Source organism: Lemur catta, chromosome 1 (assembly GCF_020740605.2).
Source record: "Lemur catta isolate mLemCat1 chromosome 1, mLemCat1.pri, whole genome shotgun sequence".
In the NCBI taxonomy this organism is placed as follows: Eukaryota; Metazoa; Chordata; class Mammalia; order Primates; family Lemuridae; genus Lemur; species Lemur catta.
In genome coordinates, this window is record NC_059128.1 from 44,097,151 (window position 1) to 44,110,625 (window position 13,475).

At 39.1% G+C, this 13,475-nt stretch overlaps 1 long non-coding RNA gene across 1 annotated transcript in view; it reads left to right on the plus strand.

The window, feature by feature from the left end:
• The window catches only part of LOC123649278, a 64,851-nt gene extending 51,991 nt beyond the window's left edge, over positions 1 to 12,860 (plus strand). The window contains exon 3 of the long non-coding RNA XR_006738956.1: positions 12,694 to 12,860. This is a non-coding gene — a long non-coding RNA (uncharacterized LOC123649278). The remainder of the gene's footprint in view (positions 1 to 12,693) is intronic.
• Positions 12,861 to 13,475: the final 615 nt, after the last annotated feature.

The following is a 13,475-nucleotide window of genomic DNA, read 5'->3' on the forward strand; positions in this document are numbered from 1 at the left end:
ACAGAAAAGAGAAAGGCCAATACAGGGTGACTTGTTACTGCTGTGGGCATCAGGGACTCATTCCCACCACAGATCCTTAAAGGAACTGTGGAAAATGAGCCTCAGCACGTTCCAGTGAAGGACAGAGAGGCTGGGGAATTTATTCATTAACTTCTGTTCCTCATTCATTGAAGTTCATCCTTGCATCACATATATGTAGATGAAGAGATTTATTATTGGAATTGGCTCACATAATTACGGAGGCTGAAAAGTCCCACAATCTGCCGTCTGTAAGCTGGAGAATGAGGAAAGCTGGTGGTGTAATTCAGTCCAAGTCTGAAGGCCTGAGAACCAGCAGCTCTGATGTTCAGGGGCAGGAGAAGATGTCTCAGCTCAAGGAGAGACAGAGAGAATTCACCCTTCCTTGGCATTTTTGTTCTATTTGGGCCCCTAGTGGGCTGGATGATGCCCACCCACATTGGTCAGGGTAGATCTTCTTACTCAGTCTACTGATTCAAATGCTATTCTCTTCTGGAAATGCTCAGTCAAGTTGACACATAAAATTAACTGTCACAACCCCCTAAGGCATTAACTTCCCCATACTTCCAGATTTCATCTATGCAGGGTGAGCAAATTTTGAAGAACATCCTAAGGCAAAAAGCAGAGAGTTGCCCTGGTGCATGTGTGAGGCAGGGCATTGGCCATTCACAGGGACTGTCCACTGACAAGTTCCAGTGTGCCATCGTGAGGGCTGTGTTGGAATCAGATGGGCTAAGGGGACATGGACCTAGGCCTGCAGAGGACAGCCACCATTGACATCTCAGTGATGCCAGTGCCTCCCTCACTGGTGCATTCCTTATTATCTTAGTAAAGGGGCTGTTGTCTGGACCTTCCTGGGAAACATAGGTATTTGTTAGGTTCTCTGGTATCATATAATAAATGAGTTCTAATGTGCCCTTCTGACTCTTTTCTCCATGTTTTGCCTCATTTATTGTAACTTATCATGTCTAAGCACCAAAGAACCTGGCCAGAAATGTATTAATTGTTCTTGCTAGGGAGTTAAATCCTGACTCATGGAAAGGTGCTCCTAGGTCAATAAATGCTCCCCTATAGAACTTTACGCTCCACTTCTCTCTGTCCAACACTGTCAAGATCCAGGTACTCATATGTTCTCAGGTTCCTATCAGTACATATTAGTAAGACTCTGCAGTTCTTTCAGAAGAAAGCGGTCTGTTCCTGCAGCAGGGACTGCTTGGGCTATGCTGAGGGCTGATCCTAATTATTAATCCAGTGGTAATGAGAGAAAGTGGGGGTTGATCTGGAAAGGATGAGCATCATCTTACATCTCAGTTCTTTTGTCATTCACTGGCAGAGATGGGACAGTGAATGGCTCTTCTCTAGCAAGGTGGAAGAAAATGCTTTTTCCAACTCAGGGGAATATAGGGCTTGTGGCTCTGTGCATGAGAGGTTCTGTACAGAGAGGTGAAGCATTTACAGCATAAAAAGGCTGTGAATCTAGGGTCTTTTTCACAATAGAGAAGTCCTTATTCTCTCACCACCCAGCAAACCTCAGGTGGTAGCAACAGAAAGTTGTCCAAGAAAAGCAGCAACAGCACCTTTCTAGGAAGCCATATACACTGGGCTCAACCTAGGATGTTTGCTTTACATGTAAACTGAAAAGGAGTAGCTTCTATCTGGCTTCAACTATGTGTTAGGATGGGATAAGTGTTAGGATAGGCTAATTGCTCTAACAAGCAGCCCAAAGTCTCAATGGCCTACATCCATACAAAAGGATTACTTTGTGCTCACATCATAATCTAATCAATCCAGCAGGGGGCTCTGTTCCAAATGGTAACTCAGGGACCCAGGCTTCTTCCATCCTGTGGCTTCTCAGTTTCCTAGGGCCTTGGAGTCCTTTCCCTGAATCCTCTGCCTCTGTCCAGCCAAAGCTGGGGGGGAGGTGGGGAGAGAAAGAGAAAGAGAGAGAGGGAAGAAGGTAGGGAGAGAGGGAGAATCTGAATAAGGGAATGTGGAAGACCACTAGAAGATTTTCCTGGTGACCTTCATGAATTCTATCTGCATTATTTTATCCAGACTAGTCACATCATCCCACGTAGACATAGGAGGCTGGGAAAATTAGTCTTCCTGTGAGCCCAGGAAGAGAATGAACGAGTTAGGTAAACACAGAGCCTTGCACCTGCTACAAGCTGTACTCTATTAACAAATTTTACTAAATGATGTCTACCAGAGAGAAGATCATCACTGACATAACTCTAGAAATTCAATTCTTTACACATTTCTAATTTTGGTTAAGAAATTAAATTGACACTCTTATTACTTCTCCTAGATGGCTGAATAGCACTTACTTTCTGGGTCTTCCACCCTAATCTCCATCAAATTTCTACTCAAATGTCACTTCTCAGTGAGGCTTATCTTGAATATCCTGTTTAAAATCCCAACCCCATTCATCTCATTCTAGCTCTGCCCTACTTTTTCCCAAGACACATATCAATCATAATCTTACATAATTTTTTATGTTTATTTTTATGTAATGTCTTCTCTTGTTGAAGTGTAAGCATCATGAGGGAAGAGGCTTCTGTTTGATTGGTTCACTGAGATATCTCAAAGCCTAGAACTGTGCCTGGCATATGGTAGGCATATAATATGTATATGGTGAATGAATGAACAAAGCCACAGGCACTCATCAAGAAAGGATCCAGAAACAGGTATTTGGACACCCGTGTTCATAGCAACATTATTCACGGAAGGCAGAAGGTAGAAATAACCCAAATGTTCTTTGCTGGATGAATGGATAAACAAAATATGACATATACATACAATGGAATATTGTCCAGCCTTAAAAAGGAAGGAAATCTTGTCACATACTACAACATAGCTAGAACCTGAAGACATTATGCTAAGTAAAATAAATCAGTCATAAAAAGACAAAGACTGTATGATTCCACTTATATGAAGTATCTAAGGTAGTCAGATGCATAGGAACAGAAAGTAGAATGGTGATTGCCAGGGGCTGGGTGGAGGGGGGAAAGGACAGTTGTTTAGTAGATATAGAATTTCAGTTTTGCAAAATTGAAAGATTCTGGAGCTCTGTTTCACAACAATGTGAATACACTTAGCACTACTGAACTTTACACTTAAAAAATGGTTAAGATGGTAAAATTTATGTTATGAGTGTTTTACCACGGTAAAAAATGGAAGGAAATTCAGACACATGCTGTAACATGTATGAACCTTGAAGACATTATGCTAAGTGAAATAAGCCAGGCATAAAAAGACAAATACTGTATGATTCCTCTTATGTGAGGTACCTAGAGTAGTCAGTTCACTGAGACACAAGGCGAATGTTGGTTGCCAGGGACTGGAGGGAGGTGAGAATCGAGAGTCATTGTTTGATGGGTACAGAGTTTCAGTTGGGAAAGATGAAAAAGTTCTGGAGATGATGGTGGTGATGGTTACAAAACAATGTGAATGTATTTAATGCCACTAACCTGTATATTTTTAAATGGTTAAAATGGTAAATTTTGTGTTACATATATTTTACCATAATAAAAAAAAAAAGAAAGAAAAATCCAGAGAGGAGACAAGCAATTTCTTGTGGACAGAAAAAATATTCCACTCACAAATCAAGACCCCTTCTTTCAGTCATCGATAGGATAAAGCAAGGTAGATTTCACCCAAGTTTGTACCCTACAGCAGCCTTGAACAGGCTCCCTTCCTGGGGAGTCTTTTCTTCTGGGACAGGAAGTGAGAAAACAGGAAAATAAATTGGATTTTTATGCCATTGCATCTTTTCAAACCCTGCTGGCTGTGTATTTGCTGTCATTTACTGAATGCCTGCGAGGAACTGGCTGATCTATAAACCACAACCACTCCTATTAGATAGGTCTTATTATTCTCTCTTTTTAGTGATTAGTAACCTGAGACCCAGAAAAGCTGAATCACTTCCTGAGACCTTAAAGCTATTAAGGGGATAGAAGCAGAATTTGGTCCCAGCTGTGCCTGATTCCCAGACCACCATACCACCCTCTCTCTTTGATTAAATAACCATTTGCAATGCTCTTTGCTGGCCAGACTTCCACTAAAAAGGGACAGGGTTCAGGAGCATGCGAGTATAGTTCATTTCAACAGAACTGACAAAATGCTGGTCACTCTCCTGGAAACCGACGTATGATATATGACTTTACATTATGCATTTCTATATATTTTATAAAATGCCCTTCTGATTGTGACAAGAAAGCTAAAGTGGACAAAATATTTCTTTGAAGGAGACAGCTGGATGTTGGTGCCACTGGTCACATTGAATAATATATATTTAAAAATCCATGATTCCTACAGTAATACTCAGAGAGATAGGAAAAGAGGAAGAGATCTTTACCGAAAAATGAAAGCTATTGACATAGAAGAAATGATTTAATGAGAAAATCATATTGCAACCTTTACAGAATAATTGATTTAGGCAAGGATTAGCAAAGAATACTAAAATCACTGGCTGAAAGTTTGTTGAAGAATAAGATAGTTATATTATCTCAAGTTATCCTCCCACAGATTGTTTTTTAATTAAAAAGGGGAAAAAAAATTTACAATGAGTATCTGGCACATACACTTTGTAATCAAGGATTAAACTTTGTTTCTCATTAATAACAGAACAAATTAATAATTAATATTCTATGCTTACTCCTCATAAACTGCAAGGGTAAATACACAACATTTCCTGTGTAGTATTTTTGCCAAAATGTTTAATTTGAATCTAATCATAAAGGACAATACAGAATTGTGGTACATTATACAAGACAACAGCTCACAATCTTCAAAATGTCATTGTCAGGAAAGAAAAAAGAAAAGGTGTGTGTGGGCTGGTGGTGGTGGTGGTGACTATTCTAGATTAAAGAGAAATAAAAGGGCATAACAATCAAATATAATGTATATGCCTGGATTTCATCTTGGATTTTACAAATATATCATTTTGGGGACAGTGGAGATTTGAATATGGACTCTATAAAAAATGATATTATCAAGCCAATGTTAAGTTTCTTGCAAATGATAACGGGTGAAATGTCAGTGAGAGTATCATTTAGAGTGGAGTGTCATGTTTACAAGTTATTTTTAAAATGACTCCAAAAGTATATATTTTTATATATTATATGTAACATATGGAGGTTATGTACATATACAAATATTAATAAATATATATAGTGAGACAGACAGAGAGAGAAGGCTTAGAAATAATGCCCAACCTAGTAGCAAGAGCATCTCTAGTGCCTAAATTATGGTCTTGAAATACTATTTCTCACTAAAAGAAACCAGAGCTGCTAGAAGAAATGGCTGACTCCAGGTCTGTAGCAGAAAATGATAATGAGCCCAGAATATGTTGTCTACCAAAATACCAAGGAAGTTACCAAAGACTACTAGAGTCACATCAGAAAGGTTCGGGAGCCAACTTAAAGAAGCTCCTACTGGCCAAAGATGGGACAATTGGAGCTTCAATAATGACAATAGTAATTTTGATGCATTGAAACTAAGCAAATATGCATAAATCTATGAGCTCATAACAATATATGTACAAAAGAATAGATCACCTTTGGAATGTGATAGGAAACCAATTCATTGATTCCCTCAGGAAATACCAGAGGATAGAAGAACATGTTGAATTACATCATAAGTTGTACAATCAGCAAAATTCAGACTGTAAGAAACTCTATAGGTCAAAGCACCTGGATAAAATATAAGGAAAAAGAAAGGGATGATTAGATTAAAACTCAAAAGACATCTTTTTTTTTTAGTGGGCAAGACTATAATGTTCAGTGATGCACAACTGGGTGATAAAATTATTTTCAAAGCAGCAGTTACTATAAAAGTATTCATCATTTGGATGGGGGCACACAGGAAGGGCTTCTGAAGTGGAAGGCAAAGTTTTAATTTTTGACTTGGGTGGTAGTTACAAAGGTGTCCACTTTTGTAAAAATTCATTGTCATGCAATTGTCTTGTATGGTTTTCTATATCTTTGTTTTATATCCCAATTTTAAAAAATTTTAAAAAAAAGAAGGAAAAGCACTTCAGATACACAACAACCAAATGTAATGTGTGGACCTTGTTTGGATCCTGATTTGGACAAACCAATTCTAAAAGTATTTATATAAGATAATAAAAAAATTGGACACTGACTAGATCTTTGATGATATTAAAGAATTATTGTTGTTTATTTTTAGGTGTAAAATGGTATTATATCTTTTAGAAAAAGTTATTTTTTAAAGATACACACTGAAATATTTTGAGATAGTATTCAGGATTTACTTTCAAATTATCCATAGGGGGTAGAAAAAACAGGTAGGAGTATAAATGAGACAAATTTGCCAAATATTTATAATTGGTGAATCTGGTTGCAGGGTACATGGGGGTTCACTATACCATTCCCTCTACTTTTGTGCATGTTTGGAAATCTCCATGAGAAAAAAAAAATTGTTTTATTGACATGATTTGGAGGAGCAATTCACAAACAAAAGAAAGATGGGCCTGTAAGTTCTATATGTGGATTACTCAAGTAGCTTCCTCCCTCTTCAATTAACTGCTCAGAAAAATTCCCCTACACATGGCAATTGTTTAAGTAAACTGAAACTTCAGGGCCAGGTGTCATTTGTCAGATAAAGTGTTCCTGAATGCCAAACATCCCAGGGCTTCATGCAGATCAGACTGGCAAAATAAAGGGCTGAAGACCATGAAGTACAGGCTATGTTGGATGCAGTATTTGTGCTGTCCAGAAACTGACACCCAGATTGGTATACCTTCTAGGATGGAACCTTCCATTTCTTTCTGCAGACTTTAAGGTCCAGACCTAAAAGCTGCCTCTGAAGAGCCTCCCTCATGTATTGGATAGCTGTTCAATTCTCAAGTTAGTACCCAAAGTGAAACATAATATTGTGGGTTTTGTCAAGGCTTCACTGCCTCAATTTCATGCTGGCATCAGCACCATATGTCTAGTGGTGTAGCAAATTGGGAAGAAAATGTTTCTATGACCATGCTGCTGATTTTAAAAATAACATATCTAATGAGCCAGCTGTGATTAGACAAAAAAGCATTAAAAATCATTTCTGCAGTTTATTTCATCCTAAACAGTTCTCCAATATTACTGTCTTTTCAAAACTGTAATACAGATATCATACAGATGGCCATTTAATGGGTTCTATTTTAAACAGGCCAACTGGGAGATTATTGTTTTTATTGAAAGGTGGGGAAAATAATGTATCCTAGGTCAAAGGGGCAGAACTAAAAATAAATGATTTTGACAAAATGGCTCACATTTTACAAGACAGTGTTGTCAGTTCATGGAGGTACAATGATTTGTCTCACTGGAACTCAAAGGTAAGAGAAATAAAGAGTTAAACCATGCAATTCAATATGTAATAATCAGAGCTGAGAATGCAAATCTGCTTAGAGATGAACAGCTGTGAGGTCAGCAAGATTGGGCTATAAAAGAATAAATATATTATGATACCTAAAGAATGTATCATCCAAAGGTGTGTGAGGATGTGTGGGAGGGAGTGCTGTTGGTCCATCATAGAAACATAGAAAAACGAGTGTGACTAGACAAGTGTTGGTTGTGTGCATTTAAACATTGTTCAGGTGACAGGGAGCCTTAAACAAAGACTCTGAGTTGCTCGAATATCATAGCAAGACCGTTTTCCTGTGAGTCAGAGGCATCAGGCTATGGAAACTCAAGGCAGAGGTTACAAACTAGAGTGCCGTACACCTAACCTGATTCACAGATATTTGTCTGGCTCCTGCAGGTTTTCTTTTTAATAATCAAATTGACTGGTGTTAACGAAAAGAAAGATTGACACAGAGGTCAAAGGAAATGGCATTTCTTTGGGAAACAAAGAATTGCAGTTCGGGTACACTGAATCAGGGCAGCCCTGAATAGTGTCTCATAAGGATATGGTCCCCAACCCCTACCTAGGCCACATCCTAGAACCAGTCTGTGGCCTCTTAGGAACTGGGCTGCACAGTAGGAGGGGAGCGGTGGGCAAGTGAGTGAAGCTTCGTCTGTATTTACAGCCACTCCCCATCGTTCGCATCACCGTATAAGCTTTGCCTCCTGTCAGATCAGTGGCGCCATTAGATTCTCATAGGAGCGAGAACCTTACCATAACCTGTGCATGCGAGGGATCCAGGTTGTGCGCTCCTTATAAGAATCTAATGCCTGATGATCTGAGATGGAGCTGAGTCGGTGATGCTAGTGCTGGGCAGTGGCTGCAAACACAGATTATCATTAGCAGAGAAGTTTGCACAATAAATGTAACGCATTTGAATCATCCCAAAACTATTCCCCGCACTCCCCACCTCCTGGTCCATGGAAAAATTGTCTTCCATGAGACCTGTCCCTGGTGCCAAAAAGGTTAGGGATCGCTGTCATAAGGCAAGCACAAGTTTTTTTTATGATAGGAAATTTGCACAAAAAGTTGTTTTTGAAAGCAGTTTATTGTCTGAGCACAAATACTAAATCACAAACCTGTTCCGCTTGGTTAGTTAATTAGGGTACTCCCAGCTGAGAAATTCTGAAGTCTGGTGCATACTGATTTGAGCTGTTTATCCAAGTCTATTAGAACATTTTGCGGTTCAACCTTTAGCAGGTGTGAATGCAATCCTTTTGCAATCCTGACTCCACTTTAGAAAGCCTTAGCCTTAGTTACCGCGTCTTCTTTCACATTTCTCCCTTTTGATCAAGAACTTTCTCAAGAAAAACTCGCAGATCCAATTGATGAGTCTGATTTTGTCCCTCATTATTGGGATGGACCTGTTCCAAGAGTCATGTCCCTTGTTGGAGGTTCTAAAGGTCTAAGGAAGTGTAAGCCTAGCCCGGGTCACATTTGAGTAACAAGGAGGTTTTAAGGGGAGAGCTCTCAAGTCTGCTTAGGTCCCCCAAAAAGTTGTCAGATCAAATATCTTTTCTGAGTCATAGGCTTAATTGACCATATTGAGTTTCTAAGCAACCATTACTTTGTTTAAATTGTTATTTCTAAGCAAACCTGGGTAAGGAGTAACTTAAATATTACAACAGCAACAGTAACTACAATTTGAGTAACAAAAGTTGAAAGCTGGATTTTAGCCACTTCTGTACTCTATTTAGCTAATTAACATGTGCATGAATTTTTCCAACTTGGTCTCTACCTTGTTAGAAGTATTTATCCAAGTGTAACAGGAGGTATTGACTACAATGTAAACATCTCCTTGCTCAGCCAAGATATAATTCAAGGTAACTCTGTTGTGCAAGGGAATAAAAGGCAGAAACCAAGAGTATAGAGAAAGCAACATAAAAGAGGCCAAATATTTCAGGGAGTTTAGTCATATATAAACCTGGTTCAGGGATCTTGGGTGAGCAGTCACCTTCAGCTGTCATCTGCTTCACTTCTGCGTCACTTTTAGCATCAAATCTCCAATTTTTGTTTCAGCAGGGCATAGGAGCTTTCTTTAAATAAGAAACATGAATCCAAGAGTTAATACCTTGTAGTGTGGCAGTGCAGAGATTGGTAAGGAATACCTGATATGGACCTTTCCATCGAGGCTGAAGGAAATCCTTTTGTAAATGCCTCTTCCAATAGACAAAATCACCAGGCTGAAGGTTGTGATATTTGGTGTCTTCATGTTCGAGGAGCACACTGCAGATTGTTCTACCAGGGTATGATTTTTGTCTATAGCCTTAATTATTCCTTTACAATATTGCAGAATGTCTCCTTTACTCAATTGAATATCAAAAGCAGAGATGGAAAAACGCATCAGCTGTGGAATGATAATTTCAAAAGGTGACAACTTACATTTTCCAAAAAGTGCAGACCATAGAGAACCAGAGGAAGTGCCTCTGGCCAGGACAATTTCAATGCTTCCACAGATTTTACCCATTGAATTTTGGTAATGCTATTTGTTTTTTCCACTAATCCAGAAGATTAGGAATGGCAGGTAAAATGAAAGTGTTGTAATATGGGCCAGACTTCACAAATTTGTTTTATGACATGGCCAGTGAAGTGAGGTCCTCAATCACTACATAACACTGAAGGTATGCCCCATGTGGGAATAATCTTTTCTAGTAACAGTTTTGCAACAGCTGAGGTAGTGATATATTGGCAAGGAATGCTTCTACCCAATGGGAAAACATATAAATCATAACAAGAACATATTTATAACTTTGTGAGGGAGGTAGCTGGATGAAAATCCATTTGCCAAACCTCAGTGTCCATTCGCTAGGTCAAAATGACCTGGAACTGTCTGAATTATCTTTTCCTGGGTTGAATTTTGGACAAACAGTACAAGACAGTTGTGCCTCTTTGGCAGCCCTTGAAATATTTCCCCACCAACACTGTTTTATAAAACTTATAAGTTTATCAGTTGCCAAATGAGTCATCTAATGTGTCATTTCGAATACGGTGTTTCATCCCCATTGATTCTGATAATACCTGTTTGTTATTGACACTATGACATATTATTGACACCATTTCATGCTGGGCAAAAAAATGCAACCGTTATCAGCCCAACACAATTTTTGTTTCTTTTTTTTTTTTTTTCTTCTGAGACAGGGTCTCACTCTGTTGCCCAGGCTGGAGTGCAGTGGTGTGATCATAGCTCACTGTGGCTCAAATTCCTGGGCTCAAGTGATCTTCCTGCCTCAGCCTCCCAAGTGGCTAGGACTACAGGCATGCACCCACACCCAGCTAAATTTTAAAAACTTTTTTGTAGAGACAGATGTGTTTGTCCATTTTGCATTGCTATAAAGGAATACCTGAGACTGGGTAATTTATAAAGAAAAGAGGTTTATTTGACTCACAGTTCTGCAGACTGTACAAGAACTATTGTACCAGCATCTGCTTCTGGTGAGGGCTTCAGAGAGCTCCCAATCAAGACAGAAGGTGAAGGGGGAGTAGGCATGTCACATGGCAAGAGAAGAAGCAAGAGAGGGAGCAAGAGAATGAGGAGGTAGTGCCAGCCTCTTTCAAAAAAACCAGGTGTCACATGAACTAATAAAATGAGAACTCACTTATTACCTCAGAAGGGCACAAAGCCATTCACGAGGGATCTTCCCCTCATGACCCAAACACCTACCACCAGGCCCCACCTCCAACACTGTGGATCAAATTTCAACATGAGATTTAGAGGGGCCAAACATCCAAACCATATCAGATGGGGTTTCACTATGTTGCTCAGGCTGGTCTCGAACTTTTGGCCTCAAGCGATCCTCTTACCCTGGCCTCCCAAAGTGCCAGGATGGCAGGTATGAGCCACTGCACCTAGCCTAAGTTTTCCTTTATGTGGTACTCAAGACTGAGCATCTTTAACATCATTTAAATTATTTTTTGGAAAATAATATTAGCTATAAGATTTTCAGTCTTAGTGAAACTCAGGGCAGCTGCTTTTGCTGCATGATCAACCAAGTTATTTCTTTTAGCCTCTAATGAAGCTAAAAGAATTTTTTTTTTTAAATTTTGAGTGCCCAGAAATTTTCATTATGGCCAAGGCAGAGAGAAGTTGAATTTAACTACATAAATTATTGACAAAAGTTTCATTTTTAATTTGGTTCCCTCCAGAGGTTAAAAATCCTCTTTGTTTCCACAGCATACCAAAAGCATGAACAACCACAAAGGCATAACAGCTATCAGTGTAAATATCTGCAGTTTTACCTTTCACCAGAACACAAGCCCTGGTTAAGGCATAAGATTCTGCTTGTTGGGCCAAAGTAGCCATTCACAGTGGGGCAGCTTAAGCTACTTCAAAAAAGGTGGTAATAGTATATTCAGCATAATATTTTCCTTCATTATCTGTCATATATTATCTATCAGTAAATCATGAAAGTTCGGTATTTGATATAGGGGTTTCTTGTGAATCAACTCTAGGTTTTTGTAGCTGATCAGTTAGATTTAGACAGTTATGTGATGTCTCATTGGGAGGGGGTTGCTGAATTAAGATTATTGCAGCAAGAAAGAATAATATGAGAAGTCAATTACACGATCTCATAAGAAGTGAGTCTGCTTGTAGAAAGATGTTGACTATGATGAGAGTAGAGTAATGCTTCTATGGCATGAGGAACGTAGATAGTGAGAGGAGAGTCCATGACTTTTTCTTCTGTAGATTTAGTTAAAGCCTTGGTGGCTGATATAGCTCTCATGCAGAGAGAGAGTCCCTTAGGTACTGAATCTAACTGTGGCTATAGTAGCCAAAGGGTCTGTATTGATCTCCATGTTTTTGGGTAAGAACCCCCAAGTCATTTCCTTCTGTATGTGAAAGTTGTCAAAATCAAAACTGAGTCACTTGTGTCAAAACCCTGACAAATGGAGCCAGGGAAGGCCATGAAGGGAGGGTTCTTATGCATGAATGCTTGATAACGAGAACTATCACAAAAGACCACAAAACCCACAACTTTGCACAAAGGCTATTGCAATTTGACACACACACAAAAATATTTCTACAAGGCTATCTGCCCAGCAGCTGCCTATCCAGTCTTGGACAGACACTACCCTTGTAATTGATATTTGTAGCCAAAGATTAGCGTTTGAAAACAATATGTAATTCTCCTCATTTTGCCTTTAAATACTTTCCCTTTCCCCAAGCTCCTTGAATACTTACATAGTTTACCATGGCATGTACATTCCCAATACAATGTCCATTCCCAAATAAATATTTTCCCTTAAACAGCCTATTTCTCTGTTATTCAGGTTGACAAATGTGGTGTCAGAAAGCAGGCCCAAGGTGAGCTCACCTTGGACAGACCAGCGGTCCCTGGAACCTTGCGCAGTACCAGCTGAGCCCGTTGTGCTCCCATGTCCATGAAGTTGCCTTTTCTGCCCGGGTGAACCTCCTTGCAGACCCTCCGACTCCCTCTTTTTGGTGAGTTATTTTGACTTTATTGAGGATCTGATTTGGTTATAAGGCCAGCTTAAATATAGGACCTTGCATCTTCTTGGGACTATAAAAGTCTTTTTACCAGAAAGGGATTGCCAGAAAAGACAAGTGTCTTTCTGGTTTAAGTATTCTGGCTTCAGCAGAATTTACATTCTGTCTATGAGGCATGTCTTTGTGGAAAATTCACTTTGGTTCTTTCTGTGCATCTAGTTTAATATTTTGTTTCGTCTGCACACCTGGCTTGAAATTTTTGTGAGCACTCTTATTTTGGTTTCATTACTGTGTCTGTAAATGATTTGCCCTTTTACTTTTTTACCCTTGCTAGTTTCTGAATGTCTTCAGAGAGAAAAAATAAATAAATTCTAAATGATAAGCACAGGATGGCTAATTGAAAGCCAGTAGGGCAGTCACCACCATCTAAAACACTAGTCCACAGTTTTGACATTCCTTGATTGGACTTATAGGATTTTCTTTGTTCTTGAGAGATTAATAAGAATCAGATTCTTAAACATTAAAGCATGCCAAACTTTTTGTGACACCAGTTGGCTACATGGCTTTTCCTTACGCATGTTTTTAAATCATTGGCCATTGTGGA